Genomic DNA, 11829 nt, shown 5'->3' on the forward strand with positions numbered 1-11829 from the left:
CACAAACAACTCAGTTATGGGGATATGATACATGTACACAGTGCAGTGAGTGGTAGTAAGTGCCTAAAACAAGACAAGTGTAATACTACATTCCCTCTAGTATAAGCTAGTAAAGAAAAAGACATTCACCCTTCAGTGCATAGACAACTAATTAACAATGTAATGTAGTGGTCAACTGTGTTTCAGTTTGATCTATTACCTGCCCCTACATCTGACCAATTCTCATTGACAAGTAATGTTCAGATGTAGGGGTAAACCAAGACCATGTAGCATAACCAAAAGTGGAAGGTAATATACCAGTTGAATAACTAGCCACCCATTACACAGGATTTTCATCAAATTGAGGTAATTAAAGAGACTGATCAATCTCTTGTCATCATGTGGTAGGCTGGTTGAAGATTTGTTCACGACTGCAAAAGACCATTGAACTTGCATGTAGCCTATCTACTATTGATGATAGCAGGTCATCCTGTCACAGAGTTACTGTAAGGCAGCTATATGTATTTCTGATCATCATGATACAAGTACACAGGCAACCAACAGAAAACTCCAACTGAATAATATCTGACCCAAATCTCTCAAAAGTGCATATTATTCTTCATCAAGAAACATTTTTTGAAGGATTGAAGAATGCAACAGGATTTAGGAATGAAAAAGGATTTAGGAATGCAAAAGGATTGAAGAATGCAACAGGATTTAGGAATGCAAAAGGATTTAGGAATGCAAAAGCGCCGACAGTTGTTGACTACCAAGCGACGATAAATGTACATGTCAATAATTTCTATACATATAAGTTTTAATGTTAATCTTTTAAATTTGTTTGTCCTTTCAGGTAAAAGGATATGGATGCATCAATGAATGAATCAAGACATTTCAAGCATCTTTCACAAAATTGACAGCAACCTGAAAGCAGATGAAGATAAGTTCTGCTAATTGTTACATTTGGGATTCCCAATCATTAATGCTTTGCTCTAAGTCAGACAATCACTAGATGTTGGAATTATCTGATTACTATATGCATGTAATGATTATCAACTGGAGTTATGTCTCAACCATTACCTTCTGTTCAGGTCAGATAGGAGTAACTTTCAAGTTTAAACATGGCAGTTGACAGCTCTTAAGTTGTACAGTACAGTGTATTTTTCAAATATTCTTTTACATTAATTTGCTAAAAGCACACAGTGGAACACAAGCAAATATGTCTAAACAGCGAAATCTTTGAAAACTGAAAAACAATAGATGATGTTTAAATTTCATATTCAGAAATTGTTGATGTGCATATATAATTATTATTCAGGTTGGTTTGCATGATGCAACACCTGGATGGCTGCATACAATAAAAAGAATGAAAGAAATTTCAACAAATGTGGTAGATATACCCATCCTCTGTCCTTTGCATTTTGACCGATACATTTTACCTCTCCTTGCAAAATCGAATTCCATTGAGAACAAATGAACATGTAATTGGCTAGAAAGATGCAGTGAAATGAATACAAATTTCACCAGTCATGTAGCATATTATTTTGAGTGTGACATGAAAGTTAATGACATGAACAGAGAGACAGATATGCATTGGATGTAGGGCATTATTGGGGCAATACTTTGATAGTTGCCTTTGAAGACATTGGAATAAGAAGACATATATGACCAACTCTTTCACACTTAATCATGCACAGCATTTCAAAGACCTTCCACAACTTCACCATGGATGCACCATGCACAGCCTGATGATAACATATGTTATGTAAGGCATCAGATGTTGATCACTTTGGGTAAACCTTTTTGGATGCAAGTGTGCAAAAGAACCAAACACCATGAAGTCCAGTAAGAAAATGTAATAATACATTCTGTGTTGTCAATAAGTTCTGACAGGCCTACAGTTTATATAAATATATCACCCTCTGATTTGTATTGTTGGTTGGTTTGTTTGTTTGTTTGTTTGTTTGTTGGTTGGTCGGTTGGTTGGTTGGTCAGTTGGTCGGTCAGTTGGTCTGTTGAGGTGGTCAGTTGGTTGATTGATATTTTTATCTAGGTTGGTTTGTTGTCTGCATTAGTTTGTTGTCATTTATTATCTTGTTTATAGGTGTTTGGTAAGTTGGTTGGTCCTTTGAGTTTGTTGGTTTGTTGTCTAGCTGGTTAGTTGGTTTGCTTGTCAAGTTCATTTATTTGTTGGTTGGTTTTGTGGGTCACAAATATTGTTGTACATCAATGATGCATTGAATTGGATTAGAGGGTGCTGTGACTATGTACACCATGGGTTGGTCAAAACTCACCCGGATAACACAAAATGTACAGTTGCATTTTCTTTTTTGGCCTCTGTGATGTGTGGTTCTTCTGTTCACTTCAATGAAAAAATGTTTATTCAAACTGATCAAAATCTGACACAGATATGTTGTCCATCAGGTCAGACCATACAAATTGAGGGGGTAACCATACTGGTGAAGTTATGGAAGGGTTAAATGAACTGATGTGACTGATTCAGTGTGAACGAGTTTGTCACATTGCCATCTCTTTCCGATATGTCATCAATGGTAACTGTCAATGCATTGAAACAGTAATGTCATATTTCCTATATATATCTGTCTCAATGTTCATGACATGAACTTTCACCTGATACACCCAAGGTAACATGCTCCATGATCGATGAAATTCATATTTATTTCACCATATCTTTTTTTGCCAATTTCATGTTTATTTTTTGTCAATGCAGTTAGATTTTACATTGAAAAGTGAAAAGTACTGGTGACAATGCAAAGGATGAAGTATGCATATATCTACAACATTTGTAGCCATTTCTTTGTTTCATTTAGCAATGCAGCCATCCATGTGTTGGTCCATGTGAACAGAAGTGAGTACTTCATTAACTGTTTCCCATTGTCTAGCCAGAGTTACTGATCAATCTCAAAGTATTGATCATAATTTGCATACTGGTCTGCAGACTTTTTTTTAAATTCACAAACCACTGTCATATTCTTTGTTCATAAGTTGCAATATGCTGTCTGCAAGGTGAGTTGTTTTCACTCTCTGTCCAGCTTTGCAAAGCACGACAGATTTTTGCATTAGCGATTCAAGTGCAACTTTCCCGACTTGGTGAGCCAGCAAGTTGGGTGTCATAAAAATTGTTTGCATCTCTAAAACTATTTGCAATGTCGCTGATAATGGGTCAGTAAAACTGATAACAACTGATATGACATTAGTGGCTTCACACTTAGATATTTAATTGAGCTTAGTTTTGCCTGATGTGTTATGTAATTGTGCTTTATCACAATTGCCAACAAACATTCAGTGATAAGAAACCTAAGAAACCCCATTTCCTTAGGTAATGGCTCGATTCTGTAACGGTGTTCATCTTGTGTGAATTGCCACCTGGGCAGCATGATATTTTGAAGATATTGGTGAAATCCATTATGCTCATCAGTTATAAACTAATGTCCAAGACAGAATAGTAATCTGGAGATAATCAATGATTAGTTAGAATCAATTTATTGTATGACCATGACATATTTCTCTCTCTTTCTGATCATGCAGACAAGACAACAAAATATTGGTTACAGTTGCTGCAGAAATACAATCACAGACATCGGTCCATCACCAAGAACATGTCACCGTCCACAGCAGAGTAAATATTGTACAGAAGGAGGAAGAAGTCAAGACTACAATGTACCATTGTATCACCAAGAACACTTGTCGCAATCCACCACAAGGTGTGAATATTGTGCAGGAAGAGGAAGAAGTCAAGTCTACCAGTTACATCACCAAGAACACTCTTCGCAATCCACTGCAGTATTAATGTTGTACAGGAAGAGGAAGAAGTCTACCAGTTACTTTCAGGGTTGGTCAGCTTGTCTTGGTAAGAATTAACAGTCTTTAACATCTCCAAGTCATTTGGAAGACTATGTAGCATTTGCGCCAACAACGACATGTATTAAATGAGTGACCTAGAACATAGGTAGTCTTTTAAGAACCAGAAGCTGTAAAATGAACAACTTATATTTCATAATTATTGTTCATATTGTCAACTTTCATGTGAAGCATGTATTTATAATTTGTCAACAAATCCATGCCCAATTCAGGATTGTTTATCAAAAATCAAATACAGTATCATCAACAATAATTAGTAAACAATTACTAAATTCAGCCATTGAAAGGATAAACTCTTTCCAGTGAGTTCCCTCAAGTATAACTGCCCCCTCCTCTCTCAAATAACATGTATTTGACAAACAAAAAACAGATATGACAGCTACTGGGGTATAAGTATTTGAGATTTCTTTTTAAAAGTCATACTGGCTTGAAGCCTTTGTGGGTTACCTGGTATATAGACACTATAGGGAACATACAATGTACATGTAGGTGTTATGGACTCATTGATTCTGAGAAATTTCATAATTTGTGAAAATCACTGTTACTGTATCCTAAAAAACACCTCAATCTGTCTCTCTAATTATTCTTAGGGTTATTAAGCAAAGCCCTACTCCCCTGCTGTTGCCACTGTCTTTTACTGAGACTTGGTCTGAAGATGAGGGACCTATGTGAACTCATAAACTTCTGTAGTGTGTGTGCGTGCGTGCGTGTGTGTGTGTGTGTGAATAACTTAAAACTTGAAATCACTGGACCTACTGCTTAAGCAGGTGTATTTGTTTCGGTGTTACTTGGGTGTCTTCTTTAAATTATTACAAAATTATTAAGTACAAATTGACTATGCCGTAGATGTTAATAAGGTAAAACAAAGACTTCAAGTTAACCCAAGACACAGCTTAGTTGGTATGTCTGGTACTAGACTGCAATAATCTATTTGGTATAATAAAGAATTAGATGATTACCTGTTTTGATGAAAGATGATGTACAAATTGAGTGGAAAAATGTGATATCTGATAGGAGGCTTGCACCCTAAAATGGCTGTCAGATTCATGTATTTATTGGGGTGTCCAGCGAGTCTTAAAGTGCACATTAATGGCTACATTACAAAATGGGGACAAGAGAAACACTGCAGCCACCACAATCACCATACTCCTAGCAACATGTTGATAAATTGATATTGGTGTCAAAAGCAGTGAGAATAATTGGGTATTATTCTTATGTATGTAATCCCCAGCAATCATAATGGCACATGCAACTTTAAACTTTGCAGTTATATCAACTGACATAATTAATTTCAGTACAGAAATTGCGATACAATGTCACTTAATTAATGCCATCTTGTTATATTCTAAAACTACTTCTAAAACAAATGCCTTCTCACTCATCTGATTATGGAGAATATTTGCTGAGCAGTTGCATATAAAATAGGAATTGCTAGTCCTAATTATTGAGAATTTGAATATCATTATTATCATTTCATTATAATTGAAGAATACCTAACCCATACAAATCTCCATTGTATTTATTTGGTAGACTTTGTTGCCCAGTCCCTTTGCATATGCTTTAATCACATCTAGTTTAGGCACCTAACACTAACCCTAACCCTAACCATTAACCATTAACCATACTAATCTCTAACCATATCTGTAAAGACTAACACAAACTAACTTTGCATGATTGTAAAGCTTATGCAAAGAAAAAAGCAACTTGGTCTGCCATTTTAATATAATGATTATTTTTGGGATATAATTATTGTTAACATATGTTTTGTATCATCGTGTTATTTTTAATTGTACTCAAAGCTTTGATAGAGATTAGAATCCCTATGGGTACCAGAATAGTTATACCATCTTGGTGGTGGGGTGGGGGGGGGGTGAGATAGATATGCATCTTTTATTGAGGCAGTTATACATTGATTAGGGGAACACAAGTACTACTTTCATGAGGGGAATACCTATAGAACTATACTTTTATGAGGAGACAACTACATGTTACTTTCATGGTGGAACAAGTATACTAATTTTATGAGGGGGGGATCAGTTATACTTCACTTTGGGGGACTACTTTCCTTGTATACACTTATCACTACTTTATGAGGAACAGCTGAACTTTACTGTAAGATAAAGGGAACAGCAATAATTTACTATTATGATTGAACAGCTATGCTACATTTACGGGGGGGGGGGGGGTCACTTATACTTTGATTGGGACAGATGTTGCTATTGGGGAAACAGTTATACTTTAACAGTTTAAATTTAATTCTGTGAGAGAACAGATTTACTACTGTTATGGGGGCAGTTATACTTCACTTTTATGAGGACCCCTACACTCTCTTGTATAGAGCAACAATTGTTATGGCAGATGCACTTTATTTTTATAAGCGAAACATCTATGAGTGATACTTAGTCTTACAGGGGAACTAGTACGCTTTACTTTCATTTGGAAGAGTTACACTGTTCTTTGATTGGGGAACAGTTACACTTTAATTTGATTGGAGAACAGTTACACTTTAGTTTGATTGGAGAACAGTTACACTTTACTTTGATTGGGAAACAGTTACACTTTACTTTGATTGGAGAACAGTTACACTTTACTTTGATTGGAGAACAAGCACACTTTACTTTCAATAGGAAACAGGTACACTTTATTGTAATTGTGGAACTGTTATACTTTACTTTGATTGGGGATCTGTTTATATTTAACTTTTATTGGGGAACAGTTACACTTTACTTTGATTGGGGAACAGTTACACTTTACTTTGGCAACAGTTACACTTTACTTTGATTTGGGAACAGTCACACCTTACATTGATCGGGAAACAGTTACACTTTTACTTTGATTGGGGAACAGTTACACTTCACTTTGATTTGGGAAAAGTTGCACTTTAATTTGATTTGGGAACAGTTGCACTTTACTTTGGGGAACAGTTACACTATACTTTGATTAGGGAACAGTCACACCTTACATTGATCGGGAAACAGTTACACTTTTAATTTGATTGAGGAACAGGCACACTTTACTTTGATTGGAAAATAGTTATACTTTACTTGGATTGGGGAACATACTTTTTACTTTGATTGAGAAACAGTTATACTTTATGTTGATTGGGGAACAGGTACACTTTCACTTGATTGGGGAAGAGTTAAACTTTACTTTGATTGGGAACAGTTACACTTTATTTTGATTGGGGAACAGGTACACTTTACTTTGATTTGGGAACAGTTACACTTTAATTTGATTTGGGAACAGTTGCACTTTACTTTGGAGAACAGTTGCATTATACTTTCATTAGGGAACAGTTACACTTACTTTGATTGGGAAACAGTCACACCTTACATTGATCTGGAAACAGTTGCACTTTTAATTTGATTGGGGAACAGTTACACTTTATTTTGATTGGGGAACAGTTACACTTTACTTTGATTTGGGAACAGTTGCACTTTAATTTGATTTGGGAATAGTTGCACTTTACTTTGGGGAACAGTTACACTATACTTTGATTAGGCAACAGTTACACTTTACTTTGAGTGGAGAAGAGTGGAGAAGAGTTGCATTACTTTGGGGAATAGTTACACTTTACTTTGATTGGGGAATATCTACACTTTACTTTGATTGAGAAACAGTTATACTTCGATTGGGAAACAGTTACACTTTACTTTGATTGGGGAACAGTTACACTTTTCTTTTAGTGGGGAACAGTTACATTTTACTTTGATTGGGGAACAGTGATACATTACTTTGATTCGGGAATCGTTACACTTTACTTTGATTGGGAAACAGTTACACTTTACTTTGATTGGAGAACAGTTACACTTTACTTTGATTGGAGAACAGGTATACATTACTTTTTCTCCTGAATAGTTACACTTTACTTTGATTTGGGAACAGTCACACCTTACATCGATCGGGAAACAGTTACACTTTTACTTTGATTGGGGAACAGTTACACTTCACTTTGATTTGGGAACAGTTGCACTTACTTTGATTTGGGAACAGTTGCACTTACATTGATCTGGAAACAGTTGCTCTTTTAATTTGATTGGGGAACAGTTACAGTTTATTTTGATTGGGGAACAGTTACACTTTACTTTGATTTGGGAACAGTTGCACTTGAATTTGATTTGGGAAGAGTTGCACTTTACTTTGGGGAACAGTTACACTATACTTTGATTAGGGAATAGTTACACTTTACTTTGTTGGAGAAGAGTGGAGAAGAATTACACTACTTTGGGGAATACATATAGTTACACTTTACTTTGATTGGGGAATATTTATACTTTACTTCGGTTGGGAAACAGTTACACTTTACTTCGATTGGGGAACAGTTATACTTTACTTTGATTGGGGAACAGTTATACTTTACTTTGATTGGGGAACAGTTATACTTTACTTTGATTGGGGAACAGTTACACTTACTTTCAATGTGGAACAGTTACACTTTTCTTTGAGTGGGGAACAGTTACACTTTACTATGATTGGGGAACAGTTACATTTTATTTTGATTGGAGAACAGTTACACTTTACTTTGATTGGGGAACAGGTATACATTACTTTTTCTGCAGAATAGTTATACTTTACTTTGATTGAGGAACAAGCACACTTTACTTTCAATAGGAAACAGGTACACTTCACTTTCAATAGGAAACAGGTACACTTTACTGTAATTGTGGAACTGTTATACTTTACTTTGACTGGGGATCTGTTTATATTTAACTTTTATTGGGCAACAGTTGCACTTTACTTTGAAGAACAGTTACACTATACTTTGATTAGGGAACAGTTACACTTTTACTTTGATTGGAGAAGAGTGGAGAAGAGTTACACTACTTTGGGGAATAGTTACACTTTACTTTGATTGGGGAATATTTACATTTACTCTGATTGAGAAACAGTTATACTTTACTTCGATTGGGAAACAGTTACACTTTACTTTGATTTGGGAACAGTTGTACTTTACTTTGATTGGGGAACAGTTACACTTTATTTTGATTGGGGAACAGTTACATTGTACTTTGATTGGGGAACAGTGATACATTACTTTGATTGGGGAATCGTTACACTGTACTTTGATTGGGAAACAGTTCTACTTTACTTGGATTGGGGAACAGTTACATTGTATCTTGATTGGAGAACAGTTATACTTTACTTTGATTGGATTGGGGAACATACTTTTTACTTTGATTGGGAAACAGTTATACTTTACTTTGATTGAGGAACAGGCACACTTTACTTTCAATAGGGAACAGGTACACTTCACTTTGATTGGGGGAATAGGTACACTTTACTTTGATTGTGGAACTACTATACTGTATTTTGATTGAGGGACTGTTTACATTTTATTTTGTTTTGGGGAACAATTCCAGTTTACTTTGCTTGGGGAACTGGTAGATTTTACTTTGACGGGGGAACAGGTATATTTTATTTTGATTGGTGAACAGTTACACTTTACTTTGATTGGGGAACAGTTACACTTTACTTTGATTAGGGACCAGTTACACTTTACTTTGATTGGGGAACAGTTATACACTACTTTGATTGCGGAACATGTACACATTATTTTGATTGGGAAACAGGTACACTTTCACTTGATTGGGAAACAGTTACACTTTACTTTGATTTGGGAACAGTTATACTTTCATTTGATTGGGGAATAGTTACACTATATTTTGATTGGGAAACAGGTACACTTTCACTTGATTGGGGAACAGTTATACTTTACTTTGATTGGGGAACTGTTATACATTACTTTTTCTGCAGAATATTTACACTTTACTTTGATTGAAGAACGAGCACACTTTACTTTCAATAGGGAACAGGTACACTCCACTTTGATTGGGGAACAGGTACAATTTACTTTAATTGTGGAACTGTTATACTTTACTTTAATTGGGAAACTGTTTATATTTTACTTTGTTTTGGGGAACAGTTCCAGTTTACTTTGCTTGGGGAACTGGTAAATTTTATTTTGACTGGGGAACAGGTATATTTTATTTTGATTGGTGAACAGTTACACTTATAAACTTTACTTTGTTTTGGGGACAGTTATACTTTACTTTGAATGGGGAACAGTTACATTTTACTATGATTGGGGAACAGTTACACTTTACTATGAGGAACAGTTGCATGTTAGTTTTATTGGGGAACATTTACACTTCGCCAGTTCTTTACTTTAATTGGGGGAACTGTTGCACTTTACTTTGAGGAACAGTTACATGGTACTTTGATTAGGGAACAGGTCCACTTTACTTTGCTTGGTGAACTTTTACACTTTTGAACTGTACTTTAATGGGGGAACAGTCAAACTTTACTTTGATTGGAGAAGAGTGGAGAAGAGTTACACTACTTTGGGAATAGTTACACTTTACTTTGATTGGGGAATATTTACACTTTACTTTGATTGAGAAACAGTTATACTTTACTTCGATTGGGAAACAGTTACACTTTACTTTGATTTGGTAACAGTTATACTTTACTTTGATTGGAGAACAGTTACACTTTACTTTCAATGGGGAACAGTTACACTTTACTTTGCTTGGGGAACAGTTACATTTTACTTTGATTGGGGAACAGTGATACATTACTTTGATTGGGGAATCGTTACACTGTACTTTGATTGGGAAACAGTTATACTTTACTTCGATTGGGAAACAGTTACACTTTACTTTGATTTGGGAACAGTTATACTTTACTTTGATTGGGGAACAGTTACAGTTTTCTTTGATTGGGGAACAGTTACACTTGACTTTGATTGGGGAACAGTTACATTGTACCTTGATTGGAGAACATGTACACTTTATTTTGATTGGTAAACAGGTACACTTTACTTTGATTGGGGAACAGTTATACTTTCATTTGATTGGGGAATAGTTACACTTTATTTTGATTGGGAAACAGGTACACTTTCACTTGATTGGGGATCAGTTATACTTTACTTTGATTTGGGAACAGTTACACATTACTTTGATTGGGGAACAGTTATACATTACTTTTTCTGCAGAATATTTACACTTTACTTTGATTGAGGAACAAGCACACTTTACTTTCAATAGGGAACAGGTACACTTCACTTTGATTGGGGAACAGGTACAATTTACTGTAATTGTGGAACTGTTATACTTTACTTTAATTGGAAAACTGTTTATATTTTACTTTGTTTTGGGGAACAGTTCCAGTTTACTTTGCTTGGGGAACTGGTAAATTTTATTTTGACTGGGGAACAGGTATATTTTATTTTGATTGGTGAACAGTTACACTTATAAACTTTACTTTGTTTTGGGGACAGTTATACTTTACTTTGAGTGGGGAACAGTTACAGTTTACTATAATTGAGGAACAGTTACACTTTACTATGAGGAACAGTTGCATGTTAGTTTTATTGGGGAACATTTACACTTCCCCAGTTCTTTACTTTAATTGGGGGAACTGTTACACTTTGAGGAACAGTTACATGGTACTTTGATTAGGGAACAGGTCCACTTTACTTTGCTTGGTGAACTTTTACACTTTTGAACTGAACTTTAATGGGGGAACAGTCAAACTTTACTTTGATTGGGGAACATTTATATTTCATTTTGAGTGAGGAACACTTACACATTACTTTGATTCAGAAAAAATATACTGTCATTGACAAATTTGGCTGTTATCCACTATATGTATTTTATTTCTAGAGATGTATTACATATTTGTTAAGAATACTTGAAATGGACCCAAATAGATATCCCCACAGATGCTAATTAGCCCCTGCCAGATGTAGTCTGGGACGGGGACTTATAGATTGGGTTCCGTCCATCCGTCTGTCCATGCATGCATGTTTGCGTGCATGTGTCCGTCCGTCCGTCAGTGCATGCATCCGGAATCATATCTTGGATATTCATTGACCGATTTCTTTCAAACTTAGTAAATGGATAATGAACTATGACTTATATATCCACACGCCAATTTGCTTTGGAATATTATGCAATTTAGCTGACT

The sequence above is a fragment of the Glandiceps talaboti genome, chromosome 5 (genome assembly GCF_964340395.1).
Source record: "Glandiceps talaboti chromosome 5, keGlaTala1.1, whole genome shotgun sequence".
NCBI classification, from domain to species: domain Eukaryota; kingdom Metazoa; phylum Hemichordata; class Enteropneusta; family Spengelidae; genus Glandiceps; species Glandiceps talaboti.